Raw genomic sequence first — 22171 nt, 5'->3', positions numbered from 1 at the left:
GCATACGTCATAATATTATACAAATGCAATAACAGTGAATAATAACAATATTATAATATCAAATTAACCTACACGTAATAGCATAAGGAAATTTTTTACCAGCAGTCGTAAAAACCGAGTGGACAATAATGTTATTATTGCGGTAATATATTATTATTATATTATTATGAGTTATGGGTATGTTTATGACGAAGTTGTTTCAACTCGACAGTCGACCGCGAAACGTCACAGGGTGGCGATTATAATAATTGTTGTCGGTAGGCACTCACTGAAATCCGGTCCGATAAGTTCGTAATGTAGTGCTCTTGTTTTTTGATTTCCGTTCTAGTCAAACATATTAACATCAACGACAATGTCCATTACTCATCATTAGTTACATTTTTTTTTTTTTTGTTAAATTATGTTAGTATGTCACACAATTTAGTTTTGTTTAAGAGCTTTAAAATGTGTATGGTGATGTCCGGGTCAGGTCTGATTGCTGTGTCTTGGGTGTTGGGTATGTTCAGGCTGCTGAGTTCAGTTTCACATGAATTGCACCTTTGCACCTTGTTTTTTCTTCTTTTACCATATGCAGATGAGTGTGGTCGATGTGGAGTCTATTGATAATAACCTTATCCCTTCTGTCCATAGGGAGGTTAGGCTAGCCGAAAAAAGTTTTGAGAATTTTTCTTAATTTAGTGTTCTGGGTGAGCCAGTGTGTCTGCCAACTGATTTATATGAGTTCTTTGATGATATGGTTTTTTAAATTTGCATATGTTGTATTAAGTTTTGAGGTATCTGTGAATTTGACTGCTTCTTTGACTTCTAGGTTTGCCTTTTCGAGATATGTTTATTCCTCTGCTTCTTGATTGGCTCATTTTATGTTGTATAATATTAGCTTTGCTATATCTGTTGTGTTAGATGTATTTTTAAACTTTTGGGTGTGCTCAGTGAGCCCGAGAGAATTATATTGTTTTTGTGATTACTCTCATGGTCGAGTATGTGTTACACTGACTTAAGGATTGCTATGGCTTCTGCTGTGTAAATAGAACAACTTTCAGGAAGTTTAGTAGGTACATTTGTTTATATAATATGATATTGTTTTGAATGTTTTCACTAGAAAATTATTTTAGGCCTATAAAATAAATACCGATGTCGCAGATCATTTCTTATGAACGCCACTTATATTTTAAATATTGTAATAAAACATTACATACATGTTTAATGCATATGTCACGTATTATTAATTACTATAATATATATTTTGTAGTGATCTTCCGAGTTCCAGTCGATCAGTGTCTCTTAATTGGATTTATATTTTATACTCGATACTTATTTTAGTTGTTTATACGATATATCAAGCATAATTGTTCGTTAAAAAATAGACCTAATGTGTATAATATACAAAATAATATATCAACCGATTGGTTAATGGTTTTACAGTATTTTCGTTGGTTGGTCCCCTGAGTGATTATTGTTTTTTTTTACACTAATATTTTGTATTCCTGAAGCCCGTGCACTTGTCGGTGGCGGCCATTGAGGCATTGACTTGATTACCATACAAATTATAAATATTTATAATATGTATAAAGATACTAATAATAAGTAATAATAACATTCTATTGCAGAGAGGATTCGGCCGTTAAATTTTTCGCGAGTTTTCCTACCTACACAACAAAACTAGAACGTAACCGCAATATCGTGCAACAGTCGCGAGTATTGCTTCTATGCATTATTCTATGATGTAATCGGCTTTACTCATGTATAATATAAATTATATTATTTACATTATTTTATAAAGTATACAATGTGCCCGTCGGTACATATTGTATGAAAAATCTAGCGCCTTGAGACTTTACGCAAAACGCTAATAAATTTACCGTTCGAGGCTGCCAGTGTGCCTCGAATAGTTATTTTTCTCCTCTATGGAATCATAATAATAATTAAGTAGTATAATATACTAATAAAAATACGTATACGTGTATGTATGTTTGAGTTTGTGATATTATAATTTATACGCATAAAAATGTATTCATACGATGTGAAGTCCTTCGGCCATTTAAATAATATCGTTACACCTAATACCATTGATTATACATAGTATAATATAATATTATACTATATAAAATCAATGCTAATACGCATACAAAGAGAAAAAGAGCATGCGTTATTTTTTCGTATAACAACATAAATATTACAATATACCTATCGATACTCTATAATAATAATAATAATAATATAACATAATGATGTATTGCAGGACGCTGTGGTCGGTAGTGTGGATTTATAATATGGAAACTTAAACCCGCGTGCATATTACGAAGTATATTATAAATTATAATATAATGTATATACATTATTGGGTATAGCATATACTTACACAACATAACGAGTCGAGATTTACATTAATTATCGTGGGCAATTTCTATAGCATTATTGGATTCAAAAAATAAAATAAATAAAAAATCTTTGGGAAATTACGAATATCCACCTAAAAAAACACTTACGAATGATTAACGACTTAACGACGACGATGCATGTACCAAAGCGCGTGTACGATCTTGCTTAATTGCCTTTTCATGTAAACCAATCTTGTACATCGTCGTTGTCGCCGCCGCCGCCGTTCAGCCGTCGATATACTCAGCTGCTGCAGTCATTTCGTAGGCTATTATTATTTATATTTTTCTGATATCGTTTTCGTTTATAAAACATTGTTCGTTTATTTTATAGCACTATCATCCACTCGACACTCAGTAATCCGTATAATTATCCAGAAAATATTGGTGCGCTCAATGCGGAAAAATAAAATATTGGGTACCTAAAACGTATTGAAAAATTCATTATATCGTTCCTCTATACTATAATATATAAATTATTATTATGCCATACAATTTTCAGATTTAGTTCTTTTTATTATTGTGTTTATATTTTAAAAGGTAGTTAAACCTAGATCATATAATTACCACGATTATTCTTCTACCAATTCCATTCGTTGTTTAATTATTTTGTTTATTTTATCGCGTTATTACAACATTTGTATCGGGCAGCTAGTCAGGCGTACCCGGGCAGGCAACTACTAATACATGGTTTCAGTTTTAATCATGCGGTTCGTCGTGATTCATCGTATACACGTTCCTCCGGTTCATAATCCGAAACATCACATCGTTTGCAGGCCCATGTTATATACCTACTTATTTTCTGTACCCAGGAGTAGCTGAATTAATTGTGTTTCGTATTAACAATTTTGAAATTAATCGAAACAATTTACAAAAATGTTTGAACTGAATTTAAAAAAAAAACGGCCATTATCTTACGCAGACGTTACATTATATCTAAATTAATATTCGAAAAAAACAACGCTAACGAAATTAATATCATAATTCTTGTATCAAATTCGTGTTTTAAATTACGAGTATAATAATATTTTTTCATTTAATAATCGAAAATGGGATCTTGAAATATAAATAGATACCAATAAATAATTATACTTATTCTCGAAGAACCAATTTGATTTGATTCCTGTGTATATACGGATAATTCAATTTAAATTGCCGATTCGAGTTGCTCGGGCTGGCATATTATGCTTAAATATTATTATGATTAAATTGTAACGAATAACGATATTGAAAAAAATAATGATTTCGATAATTCTGAGATCGTGCGCCGAATAATTGTAATGTGCACGAGTACATACAGCTTGCATTTAATAATTATAATAATAACGTATAGATAACGTATTTTATGATATGCTGTGCAGTGTACTACCGGTATTACACGCAAGTATTTCGTTAAATAATTACTAATTAGCGAATGTAATATAAAACATACAGATAGGTTTGTTATATGGATAAAAACAATAACGTTTTACGCTTGATAAATAATCCGCGCTTTGTATGCATCGATCACATACAAAATAAAAATAATAAATATTTTATCTCTAAGGCTCTAAGTCTATACCCCAGGAGGTGGGAGCAAAATAGAGAGAGATAGCAAGAGGGACTGTTTAAAAGAAAAAACAACAACCGCTTGAACAGATGCACCTTTTAAAAACAATGTTAAAACTATAGAATGTACAAGACATAATCCCCCGGCCATTGTCTATACTCTATATTATAATATAGTTGCAGTCCATAACGTGGCGACGTGTCTTGAGTCCATGAGAATTCTCCGGACATGCGCGTTCCGTTATTATTTTGTATATATTTCGTGTGCTAGTACACAGGTATATTAGGTATACATACTATATGTCTTATATTATGACTAATAATAATAGGCTTGAGAGACGTCGGTGGGTTTTTGTTTTTGGGGGGAAATCGACCGTTTCCGACGTGATCATTGCTCCCGGTTTATATTGTCTGAAAGCGTTATTCGCGTTTATTTACATAATTACATATATATATATATGTATGATTCGTTTGTAAGTTTGTTGTATATATAGGAAGCGATAAAATACAAAACAAAAATCGTTTTCATTACCACACCCGAGTCCGAATGGTACCGCAGTTCTGTGCGACGAGTTCTGTGGGTACTCCCTACCTCTAATATTAAACAGTGATATTTTTTTGTATTTATTTTTATGCATTAAATTTTTCATTTGGCTGTCAAGACTGATTTCAGCGGACGAAACGCGGGAAAGAGACATTTGTCCATTATTATATACTATTACTGTTATTTATATTATTATCCAGTTTGTTCCCAGTGTATTAAAATAATATATTCACTGAATATTTTATATTAAACTGTATTATATGCTAAAACCTACTCGGAGCCAATACCAATTTAGTTAAAATATGTCGTCTGATGCATGGAGATAATATTCCTTGTATTATACCTACAGCTATTTTATTATACAAATAATACTTTTTTTTATATTTAGTTTCCTTCAAATTACGTTTGGTTGACCATTTATATGTCTTGTGCAATTTAATTTAATTTAAAACTATATTATTCAGGTTTGTACACAACATATATAAATATTTGGGAAATTAGACGATATGGTACTACAATATCATTTACGAATCATATAATAATAGTATAATATGACTTAAAAATATATTTTATATGCATATACCTACAATAACTTATCGGGTACCTACAATATATCTGTATAAATAGGTATTACTCGAATTAATAATAGTTGTTTGGGGGGCCTAGAGTAGCTTGGTGGTTGGTCTCAGCCACTAACCTGAGGCCACGCATCGGCCTGCATCGCTAGTTCCCAGATGGGTAACCACCGGGGTTTTTAGTGATGAATCCTCGTCTCTCATTCACGTGTTACTCAACAACCGTTACCCCCTTCAAAATTCTAATGGTCATAGTTGCCGCAATATACAAAATCCATAAAAAATAATAATAATAATTGTTGGAATTTATATAAAAACATTCAACGTTGATCTGTTTAATATTATATATTTCGTATTTTATAATTTCGTTGGCGAAACTTTTGATTTTCGGAGACACTTGGCGATTATTACCTATACATTTATTTGTACAACATTTTATTGCCTATATTTATTTTTCCAAAGACATTGCGAAAAAGTCTTATCAGCACAAAAGAATCGACATTCCGATAGTCAAACAACTGGTATGATCTAATGTGTAGATTGTGGGTATAAATATACACTTATTAAAAAAATAATAACTCTGTGGTATAATTATATATACGAATATTAGATTGCATCTAAATATATATTTGACTCGGTTTAATTACGGTGAATATAAAAACGATATGTATATCTCTCCAGAAGTGACGGCGGAAGTATTATTATTAGTAGTATTATTTATTACGTATATAATGTAATATGAATAATACCTGCGTCAGCGACCACAGACATTCTGAGTGATTCACCTACCAACCATGGTCGCTGCCATTTTATATTTTATAGTGGAGCAAAGAATGTATTGGTTTTACAATGGTGTTTTTTATTTGTGTCTGTCTAGTCACTTAATATAAGAAAAAAAATATTTGACCTCGAAGTTTCAACTTAATCTATAGCAAATTGGATCGAGTTTTTAGGTACTTTGAGGGTGTCAAATGAATAGACATGTTCGAGTTAGTAAAAATCGGGAAACACAAACAATTTTTACCATGTGTGTATTTTTCTGTCTTATGGCACATTTAGGATGGTAAAAAGTTATTCAATGTACTAATTAAAAACCTATTTTTGGTTAAAAATCAAGTAAAACAAAAAAATAAATTATGAAAATCTAAAATATTTATGCTAAACCGATAATCTAAATAGATATTGGTTTTTTGCTGTAATTCAAAAACGAATAACCGCAAAGCTGCAATACCCATAAACTGAAGATTTTTGATAAATAATATTTGTCGTCTTTCAAATTTGACTTTTATAATACTGCATTAGTGTACAGGAGGCTTATAACATAATATCGAGTGTAAATAATCGAGGTTAGGTTCCGTTTTTCAGTTCTCTTAGAACTACCCTTATACTCCACCGCCATAAAGGGTTTTTACACACTATCCGCTATTTAGGGCGAAGTATAAACATCCGTATTCGAGATAAAACACCAGTTATATATTATAGAACCTATTGACTATTATATAAATTATATAAACCAGTTGAAAGTACAATATATAGGTATACTTGTCGGCATTTTTATTTGTAGTTTCTATGCACTTGTACTGCTGGTGTCTTAGGTTCTAATTGGACTTCGCTATGTGCCTGAACGATAACCTGAGATTTTATTTCCTGAAAGGAAAATCGGAAACTCGCCCAACAGTTATTATTTGGACCGGTATAATATGTTTAGTACCGTACGGCGTACACATAAGATAACAAACAAGTAGCGGCGATAATAGCTTGTGTGCTGGTTGTAGTAGTAGTAGTAGTAGTAGTAGTAGTAGTAGTAGTAGTAGTGTAGTAGCAGTAGTAGTAAAAAGTAGTAAGTATTATAGTAGGGTGAATAAAAAAATTGTAAAAAACCAAACCTGATTTTCGGTGCCCGTATTTAATACATTATTATCATCGTTATTATCGTATGTGTAAGCTCGCGGTAATTTAATGGTGGGGAGGTTGATGTAGTGAGTAACATGTGACCGTCACGTCTTTGTAGGTGGGGGTCTCATCTTGGTCGGGGGAGGGAGTTGGCGACCAACGGGAGCTACGCGTGACGCGCCCCTCCAAGTCGTCGCTCTCAACCCTTACAACGCTCGAAAGCAAATCACGGGGCGGGCGAAAGGGCCGGACCGCGAGTCCCACTTGGTGGGTGTCGGGCGGGGAGGAATCGGTGGTGGGGAGAAAAGTAACGAACGGCGACGACGGTGATGATAACGAAATCGTATCGATTAGGTATGCGCGCGCGCGCTTTTCACCGATATCCGCCGCCGTCACTCGTTGACGCATTATGACTGGGGGACAACCGAATGCGTGCGCTACTTTAATATAATTTTATAATAATAATAATAATAATAATAATAATAATAATAATATAATATAATGTTGGAAAACGCCGCAGCGTAAAAAAAATAAATACCAAATAATAACAATAATAACGACCAGAACCCAAGGGCGGTGGTCTTACTTCGTCGCGCGCACGCGGTCAGTAATAATATCGGCCGGCCGCCACCGAGAGCAGTAGTGGCAGCAGAAGCACCACCACCACCCTTCGACGACGGTGACGTTCCGAGCGTTACACAGACACGCACGCGCGCACGCACACACACGCATACGGACGACCCACCGACCGCAGATCGCCGTCGGCCGCCGACGTGTTCGTGTTCGATTTTTACTATTATTATTATTATTATTATTACTATTTTTTTCCATTCCGCCGCCGCCGTAGTTTACGCGGGACCGACTGACACCGCGCCGGGCGCACGCACACACTTGTTGCTGGGACACCCGCGAGTGCGACGACGCCGCGGCCGCACAGTAGTTGTTAGTCGTTGCATACAACGCCGACCAGTCGCACCGACACGCGTGCGTTTTTCCGCCGTCGACACACCGCCCCGCCGGGCACACGCCGTGTGATACTAGTGCGTTTTTGATTTATTAAATTTTTTTTAAATTTTTCTCGCTTCCGACGAAAATTACCGTTCGTTCGTGCTTTATACATCTCGATTCGACTTTATTACATTCATATTATACGTTTTTTTTCGTGTCAATACAATTTTTTATTTCGTTTAAAAACGCAGTTCGTGTACGTGAACTTTTAACAGTTATTGTGAGTTTCCTCAAAGAGGAATTATAAATAACCGACGCACGTGCACCCTTATACGCCATCCCTGTCTAAAGGTAAATTTTTATTTTTGCACTTTTTTTTGGACTTTTCGGTAGTTTCATTTCATTTCATTTTTCTTTTTACTTAATCTTTGGGAAATCTCTTAATAACGTGATAGTCTTTCTCACGCCAATAATATTCAATCGTAAAAAATAATTTGCCCAATTATTTTCAAAACCAAATAAATATTTAATAACTGCGTTCTTCGTGTATAACCTACACCATATAATTTTGAGTTTTATACAAAGTCTGTATTTTAATGTAGTCCAAATAGGTTATTATTATTCCTTATAAAATTATATTTTATTTTCTTATCTTTTGAACTTATCCTTGAGCCAAAGAAAATAACATATATATATTTTTAATTGTGTACTATTTTTTAATTATCACAACATTGTTGCGTTAATTATGATTTTATGTAAATTTACGTTATACTCGAGAGATTTCCCCACTATATAGTTTCCGCCACTAAGTATTAACGAGAGCCTTCTGTGTGAATCAAAAATCATTGGGAAAAATTAAATAGGTAATGATTATTATTCTTATCATCTCAAGGTACCCGCGCGATTATTGTTAATTTTCCCGTAAAAATCATCGTGTTTAAAATATAAAATAATATATTACGCATGCATATTAATTTTCCTTTAATCGAAAAAAATTGAATCGATAATTCATAAATCTTTTAGGGGGAATATTGATTATTATATGCGTGAAAATATGGAAAACTAATATAGGATCTTATACCTACGCGTCTAAAATCGAATGAGGTAATTTAAAATAGGTACCTTTTATAACAGGTCACCAACCTTTTCCAACAATTGAGTTGGTAAAAATGTTAAGTATCTGGTGATCGACCACTATTTATTTATTATTAGGTACCTATATGAATATTATTTATATTATTAGATGCTGCACAATAATAAATTTTATATTTTATTTTTCTTATATTCCCATCGGAAAATTATATTTTTTCTTCGATAATAAATACTTTACTTTGTATGTAAAGAAGAAAAGCGTGTTTAAGGTTACGTACGTAATCAACCGATGTTTTTATACATCATTTGTACGGTCGACTAATATTTCTCTAAAGATCAACTCCTGTTCTATAGAATATTTATATATAAAAATGTGCATACCTACATTTTATAATAAAACCGAATGATATTAATCGTCACCACATGTCAAACGAAATCAGTTTGACTGCTGACATATACCTATAATATTTCAATGAATATTGTAATACATGGATTATGTTTTTCTAAATATATTTATAAGTTCTTATCGGAATTTTGCATTCGTGTGTAGTGAAATATTATTAAAATACGGACGCAATAATCATTATTTTACAAATACATCATGGATCCAATAGTTCAACGGGCTCGATGATAAAAAATAAAAATAAAATAAACCGTGAAATAATTTATTCCGTGGGCTATAGGTCCAAGACTGCGATACAGGTGAGAGTTAGGATATATAGAGAGAATCGCGCGAGGGGTCTTTTCGCTGCTCGACGAATACGATTTAATTTTTGGCCGTTAAAACAAAAACTTCAGCCCGTCTACTCGTTATTATTATTATTTTATTCGCATAATACAACACGGCAGTGTCTCCGTTGTCCACGGCGAATTATCATATACATTAAATGCACAATGGAATTAGTTGGGTGTGCAGCGTGCGAATGGCCGGCCGGTGGTGGTAGTGAAGACGCGTACATCTCCTCCGTGTATATAAGTACACACACACACACACACACACGAATACACATTTAATATATATGTATGTAAATGTGTGTGTGTATGACACGGACACAAAAGGGCCAAAGGGGGAGCTCCGACCGACCTTTGTCCAGCCGCGATTTCTGCCGCAGGGACATCGTATATATACGTGTGTGTAGTTGCTAGCTGCAAGGACATAAGAACATATCATGGGAAAATACTCTCTAGGCGGACTCACACTCGCTCTATACCTATATAACGATGTACATTATATTTACGCGTACGGGGTCCGTTACCCCAATGTTATATACATAAACGTTGTGCTCGCATAGGGAAGAAACGGCGACTATATATAATATTATCTGCGTGTGCATGGATATTGTCCGCTGAGCGTGACCCTTCTGTATGTAAAATATTAATATGTAGGTTTCGAGAGTCGATCAAAAATTTTGTACCTAGCATATTCACGTGTGTTGGCTAATTATTATTTATTATGTTGCCGGTATTGCGCAAGATTGATGACGAATTTTTATACTGCCGTGGATTTATAATATATTCTCGACCTCAAATAAATCGGTAAAAATGTTTAGCTGAACAAACGCCAATGTATGTTGTGTCATTATTATTAATATTATGTGTAAATATGCTTAAGAATTAGCCAAACCGCAGTGTCTAATTATATTATTATATTAACTATCATTATGTTAATAAAACACGAGTAATCTCGTCGGTAACGCACGCGTTTCGGTCGATATTTTTTGTATTTATTTTAATTATAACTCACCACCATGCGAAACGGATATTTTTTAAAATCTTATATGTACTATTACACATAAACTATTTAAATCGTTACGAAATCCCAAATGTATGCACATGTGTTAACATATAAATTTCAAAAAGGTACATTATTTTATAATATATTCTAAAATATATTATTTACTTATTATTATTAGGCGAGTATTAGGTATACTATTTTTAATAAGTACTTAATGTTAAAAAAAATATATATATGTATAACTAATATTAAAAAAATCTATAGGTTGGTACATATCAATATTATACAGTGTGATCGCAATGCCACAGGCTACATTAACTGTCTCAACCAATTTATAATTACTGATAATATGTGGGTTCCGCTTGAGTTATATAATACATGAATATGTGGTGTTTCGAAACGTTCTCATAATATTATATTAATTTATTGTAGCATTTTATAATTACTATAGGTGCCATAAAACATTTAAGAAGTATATGTTTATAACTGGTGTTGTTGGTCCTATGTGTAAAATTGAGAGTTTTCGAAAATTAATATATTTATATCTGGATATGGTATGGGTATGAGGAAACGATAAGTGATTACTGATTAGTGATTACTATATTAATCTATTTAGCCTATGGTGTTTACAATGCGATTCGAGTAATAAAAAAAAATTAGGTTTTCCCGACTTAGTTGATAGATAGGTATATCACATGTTATAAATCATTTATCGCATTCGATTTTGTTTTTAATTAAAACATATCTATTTGTTATTTTAAAAGCATCACGATAATGACGTGAGGCTAGTAAAAAAATATAAAACGTTCATTGTCGTTCGTCTTACTCTTGGCTGTGCAGACGATCGTTAGAAACACGCATCTCATCGCGTACGATACATACGCCAATACGCCATCACAATATACATATATAATATTATACTTTCGACCATTAATCAACGGGAGGGAAGAAGAAAAAATAAATACTTAGTGCTCTTTATTAATGAATGCTTTCCGATTCGACGATCGACATGCGTCTATCAATCATCTTACAACGTATATAATAATAAAACTTACATAGAAAGAAACATATCTATAATATTAGGTACATGTAGTATATACTATGCTCACGTTTAGTCTAAAAGAAAATAAATCGACGACGGGAGAACGGACGGATATCATTATTATTATTACTATCCTTATTTTGTTTATAGTACTCTGCGTGCGTAATATTATTATATTATATCATATCATACATATATATATATCGATAACACGTTCTTAACTCCACCTTGTTCCCTTGACTCCGTATGTTTTCCCTTAGATAAAAACGTAATATCTATATAATGTGTAGTCGACATAATAAGCTCACTGTTCAAATCATGCATGGCTATCGTTTATTATTATCTATTATTTTTTTGAAGTGTGCAATTCTCGTTTGAAGCACACATGACACTTATTATATGATAAATGTGTACGTCGATGTAGAAACGTTATTATAGTAGCCTTAAAGTTATAACGTATTATTTATTTTATAGTAAATTAATAATATGTTGTAATTAATATTGACGTTTGTTGTTCGTGTGGGCGCTCGTCCGCTTTCCGAGGTGGCGATAAACACGATCAGAAAATAAAGTGCACCTCGCACACTATATATATGTATACATTGTAATTTATCATTTAATAGGAAGTATACCTAAATGATAACATAAGTATTTCAATCGATTCGTCAGTATACTACTAGGTACTAGATTTGTTGTAACACCGGGTCGGTAATTATATTATTAGATTCACTTGAAATTCCCTCGTTTGTAGGTATTATTCTTGTCCGTGGCATAATTACTCTCGATTGCCCCTTTGTACGATTATTTATATAATACATCCATATAAAAATAATAATACATTTTTAATTAAAATAAATAATTGTAGTTGATAGTGTTGAAAATAAATTATAATATTCTAGGGGACCGTGGTTAGGCAACCCAATATGCGCGCGTGGCTGTGTGCGGTATACTCGTTAAACCGTGTATTTATTTCGGTTTGTGAAATAATTGTGTCTCTTCCAATCGTTTGAAACTCGCCTGTTACGTTCGAATCGTTGAGAGTGATTTTTGTTTGCCCTTATAATTATTACTTATCTAAAAACAATTCGGTATTTATTCTCGTTACGATAAAAGTACGATGTCGTAACGTTATTTTCGACGTGAATAAGATTATTCTCGTATCGGTGAGTTGCAGAAATATCATCGAGAATATACGTACGTAATATTATATTAGATTGTCATCGTGCACTTATAAATTAATTTATAATTAGTTATTTACTAATTTACCGTCATATATATTACGATTGTGTACACACACACAATGATTGTACAATCACTTGAATTGGTTATTGATTTCTATAATTTATAGCACACATACCTACGTATGCATCGATCTTTCGAAAAATCTCAGTGATACAAAAATCCTATACTACACTATCCTTGAAATCATTTTTCATTGAAAGTCGGTGTCCCCCATGAAATCTTTGATTTTAAAGCTGAAGGCATATTTTATTTTAATATTATTATCACTGCGCATGTTGCAGTAATAGAATCGCGTGGCGTTGATTTACGATTTGAACCCAATAGTATTATATTATATAGACATAGTCTACCTAACGCGCGTGACGAACGAATTTGTGTAGATATCGAACCATACATGCACGTGCCCGTATATTTTCTGAATGTTTGTCTGAAAAGCAATAAATAATGACGTAGGTAATTTATAATATATTTATATGGGGGCAAAATAATCGACTTTAATTGCAAGTTATTTACTTATTTACCTACAGGTCTAAAGAATTAAAATATTAAATTATCGATACAAACAATTAGTTGCTGTAACGCGTATTATGCAGCGTCAAAAAATAAAAAAAATAAAAATGGAAAATATTTTCGTTAACACTATTAAATTTTATTTGTTTTTTTTTTAACCACATTGTCCACATTAGACGTAGAACGTACGCTTATGCAGGTAATAATAAATAATAATATATTATAATGCCTTAAAAATAATCACCTTTATTAGAGATCGTTTCCATATTTAATTTTTATTTGTTTATTATATGCGCTTGTTCGTGAAAAAAAATCGTTGTCGTAAAATTACATTTTTATAACTTTCGTGAGCGCGTTGAAATTATACTTACATAAATGTTTAATAATATATTGTATTATACTATAAATTGGCATTATAATACATTGCGCGGTATATGTGTGTACCTACTTATAACGTATATGGGTAATAATATGTAGTTATAATACATAAAATGAAGAAATTTTTTACAAGTTTATTATTCAGAGGCACTATATTTTAAACGTATTTATACCTACCAGCTATAATAACGTTATATAGCCACACGTAAAAAATTCAACTGGACCGAATGTATTGTAAAGAAATAAAAAAAATTCCTATAGGTTCCTATGATATTCGTATATTAAAGTATTAAAGTGCACTTGTATTATACCTATATTATATTATTATATTGCCATACGACTGGATCTAATATTCTGATATTATGCACTATAATATCTAGGTATATACCTACCTTGGTAGGGACTTTATATAATATTATTTTATCGTTGTGGTTTCGTGTGCCCGCATTATTTTCTATCGTTTTTATTACGTTGTCATAATATAGGAGGCATATACTTCCATATTAAACGATCATAATATAGCTGTAAAACTATTCCTAAAATAATATTTCAGATTGTGTACATAAGGCATGACGATAAAACCAATGGGTAGCTTTGTCGTGATAAATTATAATAGAATCGATAATTTTTTTCTGCCTACAGTGATGTACGATGTAGAATTCGTTCACAGATCGTCGTCTTCCTCAGTCTATAATAATGATAATATCTATATACGATACCAATACCGAACACGTTTTGCACTATACTGATAATGGTACAAAACGATAGTGCCGTGTACATGGTACATGATGGGTACTCTTTATATACCATATAACTCATAAACGCTATGTATAGTATATTAATATACCTAGGTAGTAGTTATGATCTGCAGTTGTACACCTATATACAATCGCGAAACGCAGGTACAATATATTATTATTGAATATGTACCTACGTCGCGTAATTTATAATACGTACCTATATTATTTTATTATTATTATACAAATAATATATTAAATATAAGTACTCTTAATATAGATAAAAATCGGCGCCAGGACGGCGGCGGATGGCCGCTACCGCCGCGCCTTATAGATAATTTAATCGGCAACACGCGCGTGACGTATATAATATATACATATGTACGTGCGCGCGCATTCGTGATAATATATTATATTGTATCATATTATGTGTTTGTGTGTGTGTGCGTAGATTTGATTATGTATCATTATCTATTAGCCTAGCACAGCGCACTTGTCGTAAAAAAAAATTAAAAAATAAATAACGCGATAGCACGCCGACGCCGCGCCGCCCGGTTAATGGTCGCCGCCCGCTCAGGACGGACCCGACCAATCGGGAGACGTCTGGTCGAGAGCGCGCGCACACACGAATTTATTCAGCTCCATCGATCCGGCCGCCCGCAACATATTTTCGCGCGCAATGCACTCGTCGTCGCCAGTTCGTTTTTTTTTTCGTGTACGATGAAACGATTTCATTTCATGTACCTTCATCGTACGCAGCACATAATATGTACTATATATTATATTTTATTATATTTATTGGCATGTGACTATTTTTTTTTCTTTTATTATATATTATACCTACCTATAATAATATATAAGTACCTACGATCGTTTTTTTTTCATTTTATTATTATATTATTCTCATAAAACCCTTCCCGAGCACAATGCGAATAAAGTTCCGAGTTTAGAATTCTATGTGCGCGAGCCAAACTCCACCGACCCTCTCTCACCCTCCTTCTCAAACTATATCTCTCTCTCGCAGTCTTATATATTTTGCCGCATATATATATATGTACCAACCGCCGCGGGCCCCGCCGACACTGCACCAGCAGCATTAGCTATATTTATATGTAGGTACTTTAATTGGCCATCACTACCCGGGACGGGATACAGGAAGGAATGAGTAGAGTAAACGTATAGAGAGAAGAAAAAAAACGGCAGATATATCAGACCAATTTTGTTTTACGACCGACATCAATCGTCGGCCATTGTCGTCGTCCCGGCTACTGCAGAAAACAGAGAGAAAAAAAATTATATACATATATTCTGTTGGTATATATAGAGACGACGGGTTTATAAACTGCTCGCAAAATGTTTTATTGAAGGCGTATGAAAAGAATGAAAAAAGACCGAAGAATAATAATAAATGTAGTTGAGAAATCGTCGTCGACGCAACAGATATTTCGAAACGACTACCTGTAGGCTGCAGATAATATATGTATATTTCTACTTTATAGGTATGCACGAAAAAATAAATAAAAGGGGACGCATACTACGATATAATAATTGTTAAACGGACCGTGTTCCGTGTTTGCGTATACACCGTTTTCCGGTCGTAGGTATATATATAGGTACACCACATGTACATACAGTGCGATAATAATATAATTAATAACGATATACGCATATATAATATCACTCATAATAGGTATTATTGTGTGTAAATATGTTTAAGTATACCGAAAACGACGATCGTCCATCGTTTAAACCATGTGCGTTTCGTGTACATGGCCAAACACCCGTTAAATATTATTATTATTATTATTAACATTACTTTTATGAATGGAAACGGCTTACTGCACCATTTGACGTGGGTGTCGTGCTTGTGAACCTATATATAGTAGTCGTAGTACTGTTGTAGGTAGTAGTAGTAGTAGTAGTAGTAGTAGTATAAGCGAGCAGAAGCAGTCCTAACTATATAGTAATTGAACAATATAGTAGAAGTAGTAGTAAATATTAATACTAGTAGTATTATAGTAGTAGTAGTAGATACTTAGTAGTATCTTTCGCCTCTCTTGCCGCCAAACTAGTATGCAACAACCTGTATGCACACATACCTATAATATACACTCGGAACAAGTTCGAGGGTCCGGTATTTCAAGAAATTACCCTCGGCGTGTGGCGTATACTACCTACATAGGAACTACTACAACCACGTGCCACATGGGATGTAATAATAATATTATTATGTTTACCTACCTAATATACCGGTTTAAGACCCCGAGCGCAGTTAACGGACATTACATTATTGTCATCTTCATCATCTTAATCATCGTCATCATTATACACTGTAAACACGCGTACCTCTATATTATGCTCACTGCAGCTTCGTGTATACATGATATGTCGTACACACAATGAGCATACTGCAATAACTTGTCGAATAAAATTCATTTTGCATCTGTACAGTACTACAGCGAACGACAAAAGTTTTTCTTAGCAGATATTAAACCCGCGATGTCCCGATTGAACATGTCACGATTGGAAAAACATCGTCAGCAGCGTCTAGATTACGGCTACCGCAGTCGCAGTATATAATATATAATACCTATAACGATTCAATAATATAATAAAACCTAGGCATATGATTAAGAGTATAATAGCCGTCCTTGCAGCAGGCACCGCACGCGAGCTAAAGCGATCATCGTCGTTGTCTTCGTTGGTTTCGAGCACGGCATTTCGACCATCACGATCTTAATCGCACGCGCGTGGTTCTTGCGTGTCTGATACTTGCCTGTTGTACGCGTGTAGACATAAATCCCGAACGAGAATATATGTATATATAATTTATTAAACACGAACAATTAACCGCGACAGCCATCGATCGGTTCGATTGCAGTGAGCGCCGACTGAAACGATTCCTGTTGAAGCAGCATCGCGATCGATGTTTATATCGCGAATATGTAGTATAATACTTATATTGATGTGGTGGGTTGTGACGTGTACAAAAATTACTTCATCCGAATAATACGAAGATGCGGTTCATGACGGGGTGTAATCCATTCACTGAAAATAATATTGAAGTTCGAGATTACCTCGTACCGAGTTCGGTCGTGGACGAAACTGATACCTCCCTCGTACCTATATATGTATTTATTCGATCCGACGAAACTGATACCTATAATATTATGTACGACGCGATATTACTTCAATATAATATATTATTACCAACTACTCCTGTATCGCGGTCGTTCGCCGTGTCTTGGTCGGGGAAAGATCGGGCAGTCGATGTTTTTTTTTCCTAGTAAGGAACGATTTGGCCCGTACGTGATATGAATGCGCGAATAGAAGAATCATCGTCCAACGTACCTGCATGTAGCGTCGAGTACCTATATAGTAACAATATAATGTTATAAGAAGAAAAAAATAGCAATAATAATGTATAAAAGTATGAGAATTTTCCCCGCGATTCGCCTAGCCGATGACGTGCTTATAGCAATGCCGCCATGGCATGCCTCCGCCACCGACGACTGATCAAAATTCTTTGCGCGACACGTTATTATTATTATAATCGTCGACGTCGTCGTACACACCGATCGATAAATATGCCCACACACATATATGTATAGTATGTTACCCCAGCCCGAGTATTTCAATTTATTTATTTTCCAATGAGCTATGTATTATTATTTTTTAAGAATGCTGCCATCAAAAATAAGTTTAAACGAAAAATTCTATGTACGCGGCCTGCCTATTACTTCAACTCTTAATTAATATACATTGTATAATAATATATATATTATCGAGTCTCGCCCCAAGGATCTATTAAAACATCAAAAACAATTCCGTCGCCGCGTGCTGTAGTTGACGGTTTTGTCATTTTTCCAGTGAACATTGTTGTTTGCATATTATATTATATACGATCATGCATTCATGGTAATACATATATATTTACAAGTACCTGTCGCGTATAATAATATTATTACACTCGTATTATAAAATATAATATTATATACCAACTCGCGTTATTATTTACGTGCTGCTGACAGTCTTTCCCTGCACGTGACCACGTTCCGTCCGGGTGTTAAAACGTTCGCATAATGTATAATATTTTCCTCTCGTTCTGCATACCTAGGTATACCATGCGCACGCGAGAGCCTGCACAATGCACATCTTACCTCGTTTATGGTTTACCCATAATATACCTCTGTTCTTTGTACGTACGTCATCGATATTATATACTTATATTTCATGCATATAAGCAATCGTACGCACACACACACATTCGCTGCACACATGAGTTGTATGAGTCAGATACGCGATGATATTATTATTATATGAGATAGACCGACGGCCTTTCACCTGCCGCTCGACCTCTGCGGTGTTCCCACAGCATATTACACGCGTGTAGGTACCCATACATAGGTTTATATACATATGTAAAAACCGTATGCATTCAGATAGATTATGACGTGTGTGTGTCCGCTGCAGAATCTTCGTCCTCCGCCCACATATTGTTGTTGTTGCGCCGCTCGCGAGGTCCTCGGGGTTAAATCGCCGCGAAAAATCTTTTTAAAAAATATTACATTAAATTTACGACCGTAATCATTACTACGATGATATTGTTCCTGTACCGACTATACGTATGATACCGTATGAATACAATATATTATTATAATCTATAGTGTTCAACGATACTACCGCTGCCGCATAATTATTATCATCGCTGTGGGCCAATAGAAAGCTTCGAAACATCGGTATATATTATAATAATATCGTTATTATATCGCACCTCGCTAATTTTAATAATAATAATAACAATAATAATAATCGTATTATAAGGATTTTTACTCTAACCTCTATATAATAATAAGTCTTAACTCTTTATCACATCACGCCTCCGCCCATCGACCGTCGAGTTATATTATTCGATTGCCTACGCATGAATGAAAATTTCTATCTCACCAAGCAACATCTTACTCTTTGTGTTTTCGTTTTTATTCCACTAATGTTGGACTGCCTATCGTGAACGAGCGCAATACCCTCTCTCACGTTAAGTATCTTGTTTAAATTCTCGCAGAATAAAATTTATAATGTAATTGTAAGGTATACAGGTATATTACAGGGTTATAGTTTTAATGTTAAACCATTCCTTAGAGCTCGCGTAGATTACCTATAAAATATTTTTTTGGCGTAGAGATTAGGGGATGGGGAATACAGGAATACATTACGTGACTTCCCTCTCCCGTTCGTACTAACGATCCTGATGTTTCCGACGATAACTATTTTTCGATTTGATCAGTAAAAAATAATGTTTACAACAATTACTATAAAATATGTGATTTGTGGCTAGATAGTGTACGATTTGGAGCACGAGTCGCTGTTAAACATAGGTACGTGCACGCAAAGCTCGCGTATTTGTCGCGGTCCGAGTTGACGAGTTAAGTCGCTTGCACACGGCACACTCCTTATACATGGTTTAAGTACAATTATTTTATTATATATAAAACTCACTCCTCTGGGTACCCTTGAACGACGCAAATGGCGATATCTTTAGTATAATATATAATATCGTCTCGTCGAGGCATCCCGGACGCACGCGCGTGCGCTCGTCACCGGACTCGGAATTTCGTTTCTAATTTACCGTCTCAATGTTATCTAGTTTGTTGCCTATATACACACTATTGTAAGTTCGTAAGCATATACATATTTATGTTGAACACAGTTATGCGGCCGAATCGATTACATACACGTCCGACACGATGTAAAATGACATACCTATGTCCTATATATCGGTATCATTATCATCGTAGTTACTGCAATTTATGTGTGCAATACGTAATTATATTTTACCGGACTATGTGTCGATGTGTATATACAATTCAATATTACACATAGTAATATACGACTCCGATTCGTATGGAGGCAGCGGCGAAAATATAAAGAATAATAATTGATAATGATGTTGGAATCAGCGACAAATCCTCAACGACTCCTTCGTGGACTTTAAACCGTATACATAGTTATCTAAATGCATTACATACAACATCATAGTATTATTATAGATTATCATGTGCACGGAGATACGGGATAATATTAGTCTACGACTAGGAACCGCGTACTTACCCGCAATATCTAGGCGCGTATCTACGAGTGTATATAATAATGATGTATTACAATATTATGTGCAGCCCGCCGTGTGCGGGGCACAGGTTTTTGTGGTCAGCCAGTACTATAATATAATATATGCGTATTATATACATTATATTATTTATATGCATATAGCCACGGTATAGGTATATAATATTATGTTAGCTGGTTATGTATAGGTACTCCCGAAGTCCCGAAGCAATTTACCGGAGCAATAATCCATCTCGCGGATACACCCATTTCGGCTTACCTATTCGTATATATAATATATATTGTACACATTACACACACACACACACACACACACACATTTACACACAATAAATATTATATTTTGGTACGTGCAGTCGTAAAACCGACGTGTACATATTGTAATATACTTTCGGCTGTTGTTCATTTTCCTCGTCAACATCCAAGGTATATTATACCTGTATAATATAAACTCGCGCTTTAATATTGTGTGCGTTATTTTTCTTCCGATATCGAATACCCGATGATTTTCTTACATTTATACCTACCCTCCTGCCTGCCTGCCATGTATAATAATATTATAGTTTATGTACCGGCGAGAGATCGAATAAGTTTTCTATCGATTTGGCAATCGAATCGTTGCGGTAAAATCTTCTCACGAGGTGATGATGCCACACGGAATGCGTGTTATGTATAGTATTCTCATATATTATGTAAAATGTACCTATACGGGTGCCGCCACGTGCATTCCGATTTGATTTTTAACACTAACATAATACTAGTGACGATGATAACATTTCATTATGATTTCCAATGACTCAGAATACATAATATGCCGACTATTCCTTTCAGTCTCATATTTTGATCATTTATTTAGTTCAGTGGGTGATGTACAATTTTTATTTTATTTATATTATATAACACGTATTTAGACAATCGTTGTAAATACATATATCGTATTCCAGTGTTTCACTCCGACGTGCCGTCCTTGTCGTTTTCCGTCGCTAAATTCGTGCTGCGCGCCTGAGACAATTCGGTCGCGGTCTCTCTTGGCGTACAACATAATATAATATAATATAGGTACATGTCTCTGCTGCACTCCGGACATAAATAATATTAATTACGGGTGAGCGTGCATTGTGGCGTATAAAACGCGTTCGATATCAATACAAATGTGCTCACATTATATAATATACGTATATAACAACAATTGACCGTTGAGGGCTAACCGCTTCTCCGGACTCGGGTGTCGTGCTGCGCTATCGGCAGAGATATCTATCGTCATGTGTATATATTATTTTATTAAATGTTATGTTGCAGGTATCATAATATATCCATAATAATAATATTGTACGTATTGGCATCGGCTTGGGCGCGGGCGGGCGGACGTCCTTTTTGTTTTTGACACTGCATTCGCGGTGGCGGCAACCTTACACAAAACAGGAATATC

At 34.4% G+C, this 22171-nt stretch overlaps 1 protein-coding gene across 8 annotated transcripts in view; it reads left to right on the top strand.

Moving 5' to 3' along the window:
- The window catches only part of LOC111032473 (protein grainyhead-like), a 94006-nt gene that overhangs the window by 31446 nt on the left and 40389 nt on the right, over positions 1-22171 (top strand). Inside the window, exon 1 of one of the 8 annotated variants that reach the window (XM_022312830.1) lies at positions 7686-8234. The exons of the other annotated variants lie outside the window; for them this stretch is intronic. The gene's annotated coding sequence lies outside the window, so the exon portion shown is untranslated. Of the gene's footprint in view, positions 1-7685; positions 8235-22171 lie in introns of those variants that run through there. 8 annotated transcript variants of the gene reach the window in all.

The sequence above is a fragment of the Myzus persicae genome, unplaced genomic scaffold (genome assembly GCF_001856785.1).
Source record: "Myzus persicae strain clone G006 unplaced genomic scaffold, MPER_G0061.0, whole genome shotgun sequence".
In the NCBI taxonomy this organism is placed as follows: Eukaryota; Metazoa; Arthropoda; class Insecta; order Hemiptera; family Aphididae; genus Myzus; species Myzus persicae.
This window is presented reverse-complemented; position numbering and strand designations above follow the sequence as displayed.